Below are 15,072 nucleotides of genomic sequence, written 5' to 3'. Positions count from 1 at the left end.
CATTTCTTCCCTTGCCCCCAAGCCTCCCTCTTTCTCAGCAGCTGTCTTGGGGCTCTCTGGTTCCATAGGCTTGAACAGGGCAGCCATGTATCTAATATTTTGCTATAGGATCAAGTCACTTTTTTCGACTGAAATGTTTGAATAGGTCACTGTCTCTCACAAATGTTCTCAATTGTACCTCCCACTGTTTAGAAGCAATCAGCTTTTCCAAACTCTTTGTGGCAGACTGTATTCTCCAAAATGTGGCCATGGCCAAATAATTTTGCCAGTCTCACATGTCCTCCCAGAATATGACATGGAGCCATCATGAGTAGAGGCTGACTTTGCTCTGAGTACAGACTGGCCTTAGTGACTTGGTCCTAATGAATGGCATGAGGCAGGAGTGCATGACCACTGAAGCTAGGTCATAAAGGTCATGCAACTCCTGCCTGGCAACCCAGTCCCCGCGCTGTAAGGAAATTCACACTAACTCCTCGGGGGAGACCAAACAGGGAGGCACTGAGGCCCCAGCTAAAAGCCAGCATCAGCCGCCGAACATGTGAGTGAATGAGCCTCCTGATGAGTCCAGTCCCAGTGCAGGTCTTCCGACTGGCTCCTGAACATGGTGAAGCAGAAATGAGATGTCCCTGCCATGTTCTGTCTGAATTCCTGATGCATGGAATCTTTAAGCACAATAAATCTTTGGGCTTAATATAAACTGAAGCTTATAGCACTAAGTTTTAGAATATGGATAATCCCCAACTTACCATGGCTCAACCTAATGACTTTTTGACTTTATGATGGTACAAGATCGATATGCATTGTAAAAACCATACTCGTAGTTTTTACTTCGGATCTTTCCGGGGCTAGCAGTATGCAGCAGGACCCTCCCTCATGATGCTGCGCAGCCATGCAGTCACAAGGCTAAACAGCCAGAACTCTTACAACCATTCTGTTTTCCACTGTCTGTAGAGTATTCAGTAAGTTACATGAGCTTTTCAACACTTTATTTTAAAATGGGCTTTGTGTTAGGTGATTTTGCCCAACTGTAGGCTAATGTAAGTGTGCTCTGAGCATGTTTTAAGACAGGCTAGGCTAAGTTAGGTGTGTTAAATGGATTTTTGACTTCAACAATATTTTTAACTTTATGATCCCATCATAAGTCAAGGAAGATTTGCAGTTCGTTACACAACAGTAATAGCTGGAACATGTTTGATGACCCAAATTTCCATATTTTCTCTATTCCCTTATATTTGTCTTACAAGTTACCTAATTCTCTTTTCTAACTTTCTTTTCCTTGTAATACCTTGCCAGAGAAGGTATTCTGATAGAAGCCCACTGTACATAAACATACACACTGCTGATGCCCTGTTTTCCAAACCCTTCTCCTAGAGCTAAAGTCATAGGACAATCACGGTCTCCCAGTTAATCACTGTGAAGTTCTAACAAATGCTTTGCCACACAACACAGGGCTCTCCAACCTTCCAGCCTTTGCACGTATTTCTTCACTACCTGCCACCTGACTGTTAAGTCAATGTTTGACTTACAGAAGTACCCACTTCTGGCATCAATTTCTACATTATGCAAGAAGACTACCTACTGCAAAAAGGAACCCCGTAATTTAACAGCTCAGCACGTCAAAGTCTTAGTTGCTACATTACATGTTGCATGTTTGGTGGGGAGGGGGTCCTTGCACCAGTTCAGGCTCCTTCTAACTAGTGGATTCACCATAACCAGGGCTCAGCCTTCCCCCGATCCTCTGCATCCTGCCAGCATGGAGAGCATGTGGTTGGTCTCATAATGGAGCCCTAACCTCACTCCTATCCACAGTCCACTGGCCGCAACCCAGCATGTGGCCCCATAACTATGAGGAAAGCTTGTGTCCGTTCCATGGCAATGGAAGAAAGTTTGGAGCTATGCAACATTGCTGGCTTTGAAAATAGAGGAAAGGGGCCATGAGCCAAGGAACTCTAGGAGCTGAGAAAGGCAAGGTCATGCAGAGAGGCAATTGAGAAAGGAGCTCAGCCCTGCTGTCAGCTTGATTTTAGCTTGGTGAGACCCATGTTGGACTTCTGACCTCCAGAACCAGCAGATGATAAACTTGTGTTTTAAGCCAGTGAGTTTGTGGTGATTTGTTATGGCAGCAAGAATAATCTAACACAGCTAATAACTGCTCTTGGCTCTAATTCTGAATCTAGTATCAATAGTGTGCTCCAGTAGAAATGGACTACATGCTCTTCAAACTTAAATCTGGAAGCTCTGCCAGAATTTGACCTGACTTCTCCACGGCGTGCTGTTCCATCCCTTCCTGTGAGTGCTCCAAGACTCATGCGACCTTCCCCGAGGACCGTCTCATGCCACACACCCTGATACCTGGCTCTGCTCTCCCAGAGCACAATCTCTATGGGACCCCAGATGGAGGCCAGCCAGGCACTGCTGCAGTCTTGTCCCAAGTCATGGCTCTGAGCAGAGCCCTCAGCATTAGGGCGGACCCGGCTTTTACAAGGACAGAGATGCACTGCTGTGTCCTACCAGTGACTGTTGGAGACAGAGCCCTGGACAGCTCTGGGATGAAATATGACCATATGGCCACCCCAGCCTCACTATTCTTTCCCCTTTCCCCTTCAGACATGCCCACCCTCCCACCAAGTCTCTCGGCATCCCTTCTCTCTACCACCTCCAGTAATCACGCTCAAGAAAAGGATCTGAAAATTATTCCCCCAATGGAAATGATGGATGTGGATATGAGGGGTAATAGCTTAAAGCATGACATGCTTTTTCCCATGCCCATGGAAGATGGGCTCCTTTAACATAAATCTATGATTTAAGCCAAAATAATAAAATGTGGGATTTTAGGCAGCTGGGGAAATGAGAGTAGGATTTTTGGGTTTCTATGTTTTCACAGAATGCCCTAAGTACACAGAATACTACCTTCCCTACTCAGCCATAAAGGGAGTCTAGCTGGGTCATGAAAACACACACACACATCTGGAGAAAGGAGAGAACTAGTACTGGAAAGAGAGAATTGAAGACGAAGGCACAGACCTGAATAATGTCCTGGCTGCAGTGTAGGAAACCAACCCTAAGCCCAAAGTGTGCTGTAAAGTCTGTGTCGGGAAGAGAGCAGACAGGAGCAGGTGGCAGCGGGCTGGATCGGCTGACACAGGATGGGGCCTCTAGTTGCACAGCCTGTTGGTTAGCAGTCAGGTTGCAGTTCCTGCCAGCAAAGGGCCAGTGCCAGCACACGCCCGCCCAGCAGCCCTCACCCCAGGCCTCTGCTGCTCCAGCAGCCCCAGCTCTGCACACTGGCCCCTGCCTGTCCTATTCTCTTTGTGGGTTTTTCCCAACTCTCAGGGCAACACCTGCCCAGCCATTCCACTGGATGGGGTAGATGGTGGCCTGGAACAATAGGAAGAGCTTATCCATAAGTCTTGGGATGGTATCCCCAAAGCCCCTCCAGATCCTCTGGGGAATTTCTGACAAGCCCAGTCGGGATTCCCTGTGATGAGCCGTGAAAATTCATTAGCATAATTAGATCAGATACACTATGATGTCATTACACTCTCCTCTACTGTCTGCTCCCTTCATTAATAAATACACACTCAGAATATAATGGTCTAGTCCTGTCTTCCCTGGCCCAGAATTAGTTCTTGTGTGCAGAAGGGATGACAGAGAGGATAGGGTTTGTTAGCAACTTCTAGATTTTTGACATTCCTGTCTCCGTGTGCCCGTCTCTCTGCACCTGCATGTTCCAGCCTTCCTAGATGAGAGGAGCTGGCCTGCTTGGCACCAGTTCTTCTGCATGAGAGGAAACTGCACTTCGAGGCTGGAGGCCCAACACTAAGCTCATTGGTCTGGGATACTTCATGGAAAGACCTTCCAGGGCCAAAAGAGCATCTGCTCCAAGTGGCATCAGAAGACAAGTGAGTTTGGCAAGCACAATAGCATGCAGAATCTGGAGTTGTAAGCAATGAGACAGTAGCTGTGGAGAAATATATCTGGGTAACACAGAGTGCAGTGTCAGGAAAGCTAGAACAGAAGGAAATGTAGGCATCGCCTGGGCCTTTGTTATCTGGGAATTGTTAACAGACCTTTGTCCCTCAAAGCCCCTGCCAATTTCATCTCTATTACACCTCTTTGATGCCCCCAAATGTCAGAGCTGTCTTCAAATATTCCATCAAGAAAGAAATCCTTTCACTTCACAAATAAATGAGGCAAGAGATGTGATAAGATTTAGGTACAAGGTGGCCCTGCTGAGGGGTGAGAAAGCAATTCCTGGAGGCAGGTTTGTCATTAGCCAGTCCTAGGGACTCACTACTGAACAAACGATTAAGTAACTGTCCCAGGACCAGGTAGAAACAACATGGAATAAAATGGAATATTTTGCAGTTAAAAGCCATGCTCTGCCTCCTTGTCTATGGAGGCACCACTGACGAACGCTGAGAGAAGGGCTCACATTCAAAATATACAACAGTGAAAGGCATGAGAAAAGGTAGAGAGGTTTTCTTTTGTGAGCATTCCTGTTATTAGAAACAACGGTAACAAGTAAAACCTAACATTACTGAGCACTTCCTCATGCCAGGCCCTCTGCAAGGCATTTCCTCATGCCTTCTGTTAGTTAGCCCTCATGACAATCCCATGAGGAAAGTTCTTTGATTGCTTCCAACAAGGAAACCAAAGAACAGGACACACTGAGCAGGGACTCAAGGCAGGTCCGGGCAACTTCTGGCCATCTGCTCAGCCACTGCACTGATTCAGCCCTGGGAGCTCATCCCCAGCTCATCTAGCAGGTAGGACCAGACTCCTGCAATTCACTCACTCAACAAATAATTACTAAATGTGTGCAAAGAGCCCCACATTGTGCTGGGCACCTAGAGTACCTCACTGAACAAAGCAAGCAAAATCTCTGTGGTCTTTGTGGAGTGTACATGTAATGCCAGAGACAGACAGTAAACATGAAAATCAGAAAATGACAGTCCATTAGAAGTGGTGAGGGTAAGTGCCATGGGGAAAGAAGCTAGAAAAGGGACTCTGAAATACTGGAGCAGCAATATTTTAAATAGGGTGTCAGGGAAGGCTCACCTAGAAACTGATATCTGGACAAAGATTCAGAAAGGCCGGGGAGACGCACATGGTTCAGCGGTTGCTTGTGGATTGCAGCATGGATGGACATAGAAGTCATTATGCTAAGAGAAATAAGTCAGAGAAGGACAAATATTGTGTGATCTCACTTGTATGTGGATTCTTTTTAAAAAAGGAAAAAAACAAGCTCGTGGATACAGAGAACAGACTGGTGTTGCCAGAGTCAGGGGTGAGGCATGGGTGAAGGGGGTCCAAAGGTACAATCTTCCAGTTATAAAATAAATAAGTCCTTGAGATGAATGTACAGCAGGGTGACTATGATTAATAATACCATATTGCATATTTAAAAGTTGCTAATAGAGTGGATCTTAAAATACTTCATTAAAAGAAAAAAAATGTAACTTCTGTGGTGATGTTAACTAGAAATGTGATTTCACAATGTATACAAATATCAAATCATTCTGTTGTACAGCTGAAATTCATACAATGTTATATGTCAACTATACCCCAATTTAGAAAAAAAAAAAAAGATTTTACTGTGGAAAAGTTCTCTCTACCTCATCATGGAAGATCCTAATTTCAAAGAATCCCAAAATTTTGCAGCTAGAACAGATACAGGATGTGTGATATGCCTGACACATAGTAGGTACTCAACACATGCAAATTTCCTTTCCTTTAACATGGACTTCTTTCGAGGAGGATAATTTGAAGAGAGTTCAAGCACTGAGGGACTGAAATAGAGGTGAAACTCACAGGGCCTTTGGGTAAGAGGCCACGAACAGTTCCCAGTTAGGCAGGACTCAGCCCTGTGACCAGCAGCACGCTGAGGAGGCTGAGTGCCCTGCTGTATGGGTTGAATTGTCTCCTTAAAATTCTTATGTTGAAGTCTTAACCCTCCCCACCCACCCGTATCTCTTGTTTGGAAATAGGATCTTTGCAGATGGAATTAGTTACAAAGAGCCATACTGGGTGTGCTCCTACCCAATGTGACCGGCATTCTTATTAAAAGGGGAAATTTGGACACAGACACACCCACACAGGAGGAACGCCACGTGAAGATGAAAGAGGAGATCAGGGTTATACAGCAGAAGCCAAGGAACTCTGAAGACTCCCTGCAAACCACCAGACTCCTGGGGAGCAGCATAGACCAAACTCCCCACCACAGCCTCAGAAGGAGCCACCCTGCCAACTGACACCTTGATCCAGGACTTTGAGCCTCCAAAACTGTGAGATAATAAGTTTCTGTTGTTTAAGCCATCCAGTCTGGGGTACTTTGTTATGGCAGCCCTAGAAAATTAACACACCTTCCAAGCCCACTGTTCCACACAGTTCATGGTGGCTGTTATTAACATGAGGGAGAAATCAAACCCACTGGAGAGCTTTATCTTGGAAAGAACTTTGGGTGCTGTTATTAGCATTTGGAACTGAGTAGAAGTGAATACGTCAGAAACCTACCAAAGTTTTCAAGGTAACTGAATGCGGGAGAAACCAGCAGCTGGTCTAAAAGAGCCTGTGAGTGGAAAACTCACACCAGCTGGAAGCAGGATATGGAAGTTATGTGGTCCCCAAGAGGACACTCTCCCCAGCGGCCCCCTAAGAGGTGGCCAGGAGGGCAGTGGATGGGGCAGAACAGGAGCTTTGAAGAACAACAGACAAGGAAATTTCTGCCCAGGGGCAGAAGCAGGATCTAATGGAGGAATGCATGTTCCCAACCGCCAGGGCAGAGCGTCTTCAGAGGGCCTGACCAACAGGATGCCACCACGGCCTTACTGAGTGCCGGCCAATCAGCACTGTCCACGGGAGGGGGAGGGGTGCCCATTTGGTTTCATCTGGTCCTTGCTCCCCCATTGCATCATGAGAGCAAGTGAGGTGGGGTGGCCAGTTTGCCCTTCTAGTTCAGAGCCAGTCACAGGAAAACTTGGTAGAGAAGACCAGGCATCCTCGGAGGCCATAGTGGGCAAGCATGTTTTGCATAAGGAAAGCTCCAGCAGATACTCGGTGCCAGGAGGACCCTCCTCTGGTAGTCTGCCAGCTGTTCACCAGTATCCTGTTTTCTCTTTCTTCTCCTCTCTGGGCACACAGCTGGATTATATTCCACAGTCTCCCCTGTGGCTCCACGTGGCCACATGGACGAGCTCTCACCAATGGACACGCGTGATGCGGTGGGTGCCTTCTCCAGGCCACAGACTCCAGGAGCCATCTGTGCCCTCACCTCACTCTCTTCCCCTTCTGCCATCTAGAAAAAGGCCTTTTGAAGTCAGAGAACCACATGATGAACGATGCTGAGTTCTTGCATCACTGTGGATGGAACGCCACCTGCTGATCAGGAATTCTGTATCAGACTGTAACATGAACAAGAAATAAACTTCTATTGTACTAAGCCACTGAAACTTTGGAGCAGCTACATAATCTTACCTAATATATGGAGCAATTCAATCAAAGGAGGGAATAACAAGTCCTCTGCCAAGAGATACCATAGTGTCATGAGATAGTCCCCAGATTAAGATTTTGTTCTAGAATCAGCTCTGCCATTAACCAGCTCTGTGATGCAAACAAGTCACGGAGCTTCCTATAAGAGGTGGGTCTGCTCTAGAAGGTTTGCCCCTCTCGGGGTCCTGCGGCAGCCCCACACACCCTAAGCAGCTGGGGCTCCAGACAGCTGCTCCCACCACTGCCTCGCCTTTACCTGTGAGGTAAATGTGGGCTCCCAAGTAAAATTTTTTTGTCTGAAGAAATGAGATCCTAAGGGGTGAACTGATAAAAATAACGTTTGAATCCCATGCTCAGAGGGAACCTCTGAAGACCTTCGTGTCTGTCTTGAGCCCTGGGATACTTTAGCCTCCCTTGACACCACTCCCACCATGCCCCCTGCATGGAACCCAGAGTCAGAATGCACAAGAGGCTTCTCTGAAAATATGATCAGAGCATGAATCAAACTGTCACCCTCAGCCGTGCCTCTGAGGGGCTCTGGGTACTCAGGCATGGAGAGAGAAAGGACACCAGCAAGTTCAGAGCCCAGGGACACCACGGGACAGGCACACTCCCAGCGCCTTCAATGCCTTACTCCATTCAATCCTCACAGCAACCCTGTAAAACAGGCAATATTTATCTGCTTTGCAGGTAAGAAAACTGAGACCCAGTGATATTGATAACTTGCCAAGGGTCACATTGCTAATAACAGCATAGCCAGAACTTCAACGCATGTCCATCTAGCTCCAAAACATCTCACCCCAACCAATGCCACATGCACTGTACTCTCCATCTGGTCAGTCAGTGAGGTTCTAGGTCTTCTCTCTGCTCTGCCATGCACCCCACTGCACTGCCCATGGCCACTAAAATAGGGAGAGCTCCCCTTTTCCACAGCTTTTCTCACGTGTCTTAAATATTCATTACGATATAAAGCGAATGTGCATATTTTCACATATTGGTATGAAGCCATTTCAAACACCACCTGAGAAATCCAGGTAAAGCACCCTCCTCACTGTTTGCTTATTGTCTCCCTCCCTCTCTCCCTCCCTCCTTCTCTCCCTCCCTTCTTTTCCTCCCTCCTTCCTTCCTTCCTTTCTTCCTTTCATTCTTTTTTTTTCAAGCTTAAATCCCTGTCCATTTAAGTGCTCTGGTGAGATAGGCTAATGGTAACATAAATTTTCCAGCCTAAGAAAATAAAAAACATTTCAAAGTCAAATATGACCACTTTATCATCCTGTATTTTGTATGACCTATGCCCTGTTGTCTTCCAACAACAATTACAAAGCAAGATTTCACTGAGAACAGGATGTCTGATCTTAATGAAGAGCATCAAAGATATGAACCATATTCAGTTTTACTGAGTTTCACATCTATAAGATGGGCCACTGATGAAGAAACTGGGTCTCAGAGACAGTACATGAATATCTCAAGAGAGTGAGAAACAGCTCTCGGGGGTGGGCTGCATTTCCTGAGGGCCTGCTGGGTCCCAGGCGCTGTGGACAAGGTCTTGGAGCTGATGAGCTTAAAGGCTGGCCTGGGACCCCAGCTGTCTGACTGCTGCCAGCTGGGCTTCCCTCGGCACAGGAAGGCCGGCCCAGGACAGCGACTCCCTGAGTCCTCTAGGTCTCCCCTTAATTCCTCTCCCTCTTTTCACATTTGCTAACATAAAGTGAAATTAAAGGTCCTCATTTTTCATAACTTCAATGAAGGCCAATTCTGTTTCCCATCCCATTTTACAGATGGAAAACAACCATAACACAGAGTAAGTGGTTTCTCCTGAGACTCTTCCAAGGGCGGAGTCATCATCTTGAAAGGATGTTTAATGTGTCACCTTGTTTCCAAGCAGAACTCCCCACTGACCAAGATAACTGTCCCCCCCTCCTTCTCCTCCCCCGCTCTTTACACCACCTGTCAACACCTGGGTCTGCCCCAACTCAAGGACAATCAGAAAGTTCTAGCAGCAAAACCCTTTGGTATATTGTTTATTTGATTGACATTGGCTGACACAAGGAAGAATTTCAGAGTTTGGACTTATGTTAGAATATTAATGTCAGAGATGGAGATGGAAGGGATGAGGCAGAGAGGGAAAAGAGAGCTGTCTATTTCTGTACGGCACAGGCTAGAGAGCAATAGAGATATACTGGGAGTTCAATTTCTGTTTGCCTGAGCCAGGGAGAAAAATCTAATTAAATATGGTGCCTGAGTTGGGAGAAGCTGGGATGGGGCTGGAATATAAAGTGTGGCAGACACCCACAGATCACAGGACAATATTAATAAACCCACAGAGAGGGGCAGCAGGGTCCGCTGGTGGTATTGATAAAATGCAAAGCAAAGACAAAGCAGGCTGGGCAGATTGCAAGGCAATGCTGATGAAAGTGCCCCAGGGACACCGCCCTGGGACTCTGGGCTCACTCTGTGCCCCACAACAGCATCAGTGAGTTTTTCTGAGAGCAACAGAAGCCAGTAAAGAAGACAAAGAATGAATGAGAGGAATAACTGAGCCTCCTCATCAGCACAGAACATTTTGACAAGGAAGAATCAAGGCTACAGAGCGCACATCTTTGCCGTCTCTGAAAATGGGATGGTTGTACTGTGGCTCAAATAGAGGCAAGTCTTGCTTGCAGGCCAAGGGCTGCCTTACATGGCCTCCGTGGAAAGGTCTTTGCTCAGCCGCCATCATGTGTTGGACCCCTGCAGAACTCCCCAGCCCTCTGACACTTCCAAAACCAAGGCAAAAATCCCAGGAGCTTCAATTTTCAGAGACACTTCTTGCAGTGTGAGAGAGCAGACCAATGGGGTTTTGGGTGAGACTCCGGGAGACTCCTTGCAGCAAATCCCTGGCTCTCTAGCTTCCTAAGAGCTGTTCCTGGCAGGGCTGGTGCTAGATGGTGATTCCTGGGGAGTAGAAGCACCACTGCCTGCACCCCTCCCCACCATGTCCCCTGACGTTTCTCATGGTCACTGGCATGGTTAGAGCAGGGCTTTCAGATCTTAGCTAAACTAAGTTGTTCTTTTGTCATCTGTATTGAATTGCCATCAGCTGGTATGTTAAGACTTCATCTTATTTTTCTAAGCTTTCTGTGTTATAGCCAGCATGTGCCTGGAGTATTTTCAATAATTTTTATTGTGTATTCATCTGTGCTGTTTATAATGCTGCATTATTTTCCAGGGACTGTGTGTGATAATAACAACAGTTGTCACTCTAAATAAGTCCATGTCTTTGCACATACAAATTTTAAATCTACGCCTTGACCACCACCCTCCACCTCACCTTTCCACATCCTTCCTGCACACACACCTACCATCCTCTTCTTGGGAAAGGAACTTAGAATCAGAAGGTGTTGGTTGAAAGCCAGCCTCCAGCACTTACTAGCTGTGTATATTAACCTCTCTGACTTCTCTGAGCCTCATTTTCCTTTTCTGTTAAATGGGAACAGTCATGATTCAACCACTTTGAAAGCAGTATAAAGATTAAGTGAGGTAATCTAGGAGAAAAGTGCTTTTCGTATTCTGAGAAAGTTATCGGGCCATAAGCCTGGAGAAATGGAAATCTATTCAATAGCCAGGAGAGAGCCTAATTATTGTAAGAGCAGCTTGCATTTGTATTGTGTATCATACCTCCAAACATTTAATTTGACCTTAAAAATATCTTACAAGATTTGATTTGATGGTAGAGCTATCACTGTCCTTCTACACAGATGAGAAAACTGGATCACAGAAAGTCCAAGAGATCTTGTAAGATGCAAAGATGATCATGTTATCCTGCTGTTGCCTTAGGAAACTTTTACCATAGGAAAAAGGCAGACCAGAATTATATTCAGAGCCTAAGGCCTGCCTCACGTTACCCAGGACATCCTCACCTGGGCCACTGCCCTCCTCATCAGCACAGAATTTTGTATTTTCAAAATTATTGAAAATACAATAGTATCATCAGTGCTATTACACTACTTAAAGGCACTATGTCTAGTGGTTACATATACAAGTTAGGAGCCAGGAAATATAAGCTAAAATCTTGTTCCTCCATCGATAATCACATATGTCCATGCCTGTTTCTTAACCTCTCCACGCTAGCTAGCTGGTTGCCTTCTTTGCATTGCTTAACATCCCTCAAGTCATGCTGTAGTTTCCTGCCCCTTACAGCCTGCTTGCTCACTCAGCTTCAAACAGCTGCTTCATCAGCAGGCCCAGCCCACCTGTGCCTTGGGCCTTAGCACTTACTGTTCCTTCTACCCAGAACCTTCTTCACCAGGTATCATGCTCACATCCTCATTTCATTCAGTCCATCCTCATATATTACCTCTGCAGCAAGGCCATCTAGAACCACATTATAGAAAAGAGCATTTCCCAGTCACTCTCCCTCTCCTCTTTCTGCCTTTCTTTCCTTCAAAGCATATGGCACAATGGACCTTCTATTTATCATCCATCTATCATCTATTTATCATCAGTCATCTGTCTATCATCAATCTATCATCTAACTATCTATCCTCAATGTATCATCCCTCTTATCTACCTATTTGCTTATTGTCAACTCCTTGCCCTCACTAGAAGAGTTGGGGCTTTTTTTTAACCACCGCTATAACTTCAGAGCCTATAAGAATGCCTGGCAAATAAGATGTGCTCAACACACAACAATAGTATCATCAGTGCTATTACACTACTTAAAGGCACTATGTCTAGTGGTTACATATACAAGTTAGGAGCCAGGAAATATAAGCTAAAATCTTGTTCCTCCATCGATAATCACATATGTCCATGCCTGTTTCTTAACCTATCTGTTTCTTCATTGGTAACGTGCAGTTGTGGATAGAACCAATTTCAAAGGTTGCCTAGAAAAGAAATGAGGTACTTGAGCACACAGTAGATGCTCTGTAGATCTTATCTATTGCTATCATTATAGTTGTCACCATCATTGTCATCATCCTTATTAGTATTAATCCTATGAGTTAAGCACAACAAAATAATGATCCTTTAAAAATAAATTTCAAAAAAAGCCTCAGAGAAATTAAGAGAACAGAGTCACAAGTCGAGTTTCTACTGAGCTGGAACTAGATCTCATTGACCTCTCTGTTCCTGTCACAGGGCCCCTTGTTCGCCCTCTGCCACCGTCAGATAAAGAGCATCCATACGGTGCAGCAAGCAGACTCCAGTCCCGCCTCCATCCCCACTCTGAGGACCCTCCTCTGGTAGTCTGCCAGCTGTTCACCAGTATCCTGTTTTCTCTTTCTTCTTCGCTCTGGCCACACTCACAGCAACATACCTCTTGGTCTGCCCAGGCCTCGTTAACATACATTATTGGTTGTCTGTCCAACTGTTACTTCCTCTTTCTTTCTTGTCACAGAATTTCACTTTTGTTGCAAATTCAATTTTGTTTCTTCTTACAGAATTCCATTCCATTTTGTTGTAGAATTTACTCAGTCCTGGGGATAAATCATCACTGCTCTAAGCCAATCACAGAAATCTGAATTTCCCTTTATTATTACTGACCAATGAGATATAAGGGAATGTTGCTGAAGCCTTATAGGAAATATTTCCTTCCAGATAAAAGATAAGCCACCTAAGAGAAGACCCTTTGCACCTCCCTCTGCCCTCCAGTAAATAGGAAGGTCATTGTGTATTGATGTGCTTGGGGCTGTAGCTGCCTCCGAGCAACCATGGGCTACATGCACATACGGAAGCACAGTGGGCATGTGAATAGTGCAGAAAGAAGGACAGAAGGAGTCCAGCCCTGAGCAACAAGACCAATCCTGGAGGTTGTGATGTGAGATCACTATATGGCCTTATGGCTACTCTTAGTCTTGTGTTTTATTACTTGCAACAAAAAGTATCCTGATACCATTCACTTTGGTACCACCATTTCTCTTCTGGCATCACCCCTCTATGGTTTAATCCAGTTTTCTGTTTATTCTTAGTAATGCCAGTCAGCACTAGCACAGCTGAAATAGGGACTGAATCTATTTTATTGATTTATGTGACTCCCAACAACTGTTTGCTACAACCAAACTATTCCTCATGGAACTGCCTGAAGAAAAAAAAAAAAATACTCTAAGCCTCCACCCTCTCTATCACCACTTATCATGAGTACATAGCCTCCTGACCAGCTTAAACCTTCCCAGTGGCCTTCACTCGCTCATTTATGAATACCTGCCATGTGCCAGAAACCATGGTGGTTGCTGGAAAGACAAATATGAACAAGATATGCACCGTGCTTGACCCCATGAAATGCACTTTTATTGTAATTTACAGTTCACAGAGTACAACTTGAACATTTCACATTGTCTTCCAATCACCCTATAGGACATGCAGAGCAGAAATTAATATTCATATCTGCTTATATATTTTAATGCATCTCAGAGAGATTAAGCCACTTTCCCTTGATTACACATCTAGGAAGTAATAGAGCTGGGACTTCAATATTCTTTGTATGATAGAAAAACTTAAATTGTGAATAAATACAATACAGTGAGTATGATACTGTTAAAACCAAAACAAATGGAGACCAGTCCTAAAAATTCCCTGAAGAAACAAAACCAGTTCAGTCATACAAACAAAGCTTAATTTAGCTTATTTTACAAGGCTAACTTGACCTAGGTTATTTTGTATTTATGCCTCTGAAAATCCTAAGCAAAACTTAAACTGTTTCCCAAGGTTAATATGAGGTAACCACTGACAAATTCCCTCCCATTTAAGAGAATTCTAATATTGTAACCAATCACTGTGAAGAATAAATAGTCACTGCCTTCTCATTATATAAGCTGCTTTCTATCAGTTTACCCCTGATCCTCACTCCTTGTTTTGGTTTGACTGCTCCCAGTTTTCAAATTCTGTCTTTGGTGTGTACACAATAAGTTTTTATTAATGAATACTTTGGTGATTCATTGGTTCTACTTCTGTTATTTATGAACTTTTGGCATTTCGTGGTGTCAGAAGTGAGATACAAAGAAAACGCCCCTCCCCTCCCCCGCCACTGACTCTGAAGCAGGTAAGTAAATAGGTGCTGGTACCCACAGACCCCATTGAGGTTACTGCGTTCTCATCAACCTGGAGTGTGAGGGTCAGTCTCTGTTGGATCCAAGCTCCTCTCCCTTTGCATTTTGAGCTCTCTGGCTTTATTGTACATACCTGTATTTTGTTTGAAGATTCATGGTAAGTCACCTTATTCTGTTCAAAAGTGGGGAAACAAGCGATAGCCTTTGTTTTGGAACAGCTGTTAGAAAACAGAGCCCTTCATAGTTAAGACATCTTAGGGAATCTAAAGGCAAAGATGGGTTCTGCTTGATTTATGGACCAAGATCTTGTGCCTTGTTTGGGAAATGGGTGAACTTTTGGGATTGTAGTAGCCACTTTGGGGAAGCTTTAGCTTAGATAAGTCCACCTCCAGGGGCACAGTTGAAAAAGAGGATCCCAAACCTCTCAGAGACAATGCACTGCAGAAGCTTCTAAAAAACAAAAATGACTCCAAAAACATCTCTAAAAGGATCCTTATAGAATGCAAATAAATATTTAGCAAAAACTTTGGCCATCTGAACAGGTTACCTTAACTTA

At 44.8% G+C, this 15,072-nt stretch overlaps 1 protein-coding gene across 1 annotated transcript in view; it reads right to left on the bottom strand.

Annotated features, from left to right (window-relative positions):
* Positions 1-6,414: 6,414 nt before the first annotated feature.
* The window catches only part of SPATA19 (spermatogenesis associated 19), a 29,083-nt gene continuing 20,425 nt past the window's right edge, over positions 6,415-15,072 (bottom strand). Inside the window, exon 8 of the transcript XR_012132908.1 lies at positions 6,415-7,403. The gene's annotated coding sequence lies outside the window, so the exon portion shown is untranslated. The remainder of the gene's footprint in view (positions 7,404-15,072) is intronic.

Source organism: Manis javanica, chromosome 6 (genome assembly GCF_040802235.1).
Source record: "Manis javanica isolate MJ-LG chromosome 6, MJ_LKY, whole genome shotgun sequence".
In the NCBI taxonomy this organism is placed as follows: domain Eukaryota; kingdom Metazoa; phylum Chordata; class Mammalia; order Pholidota; family Manidae; genus Manis; species Manis javanica.
This window is presented reverse-complemented; position numbering and strand designations above follow the sequence as displayed.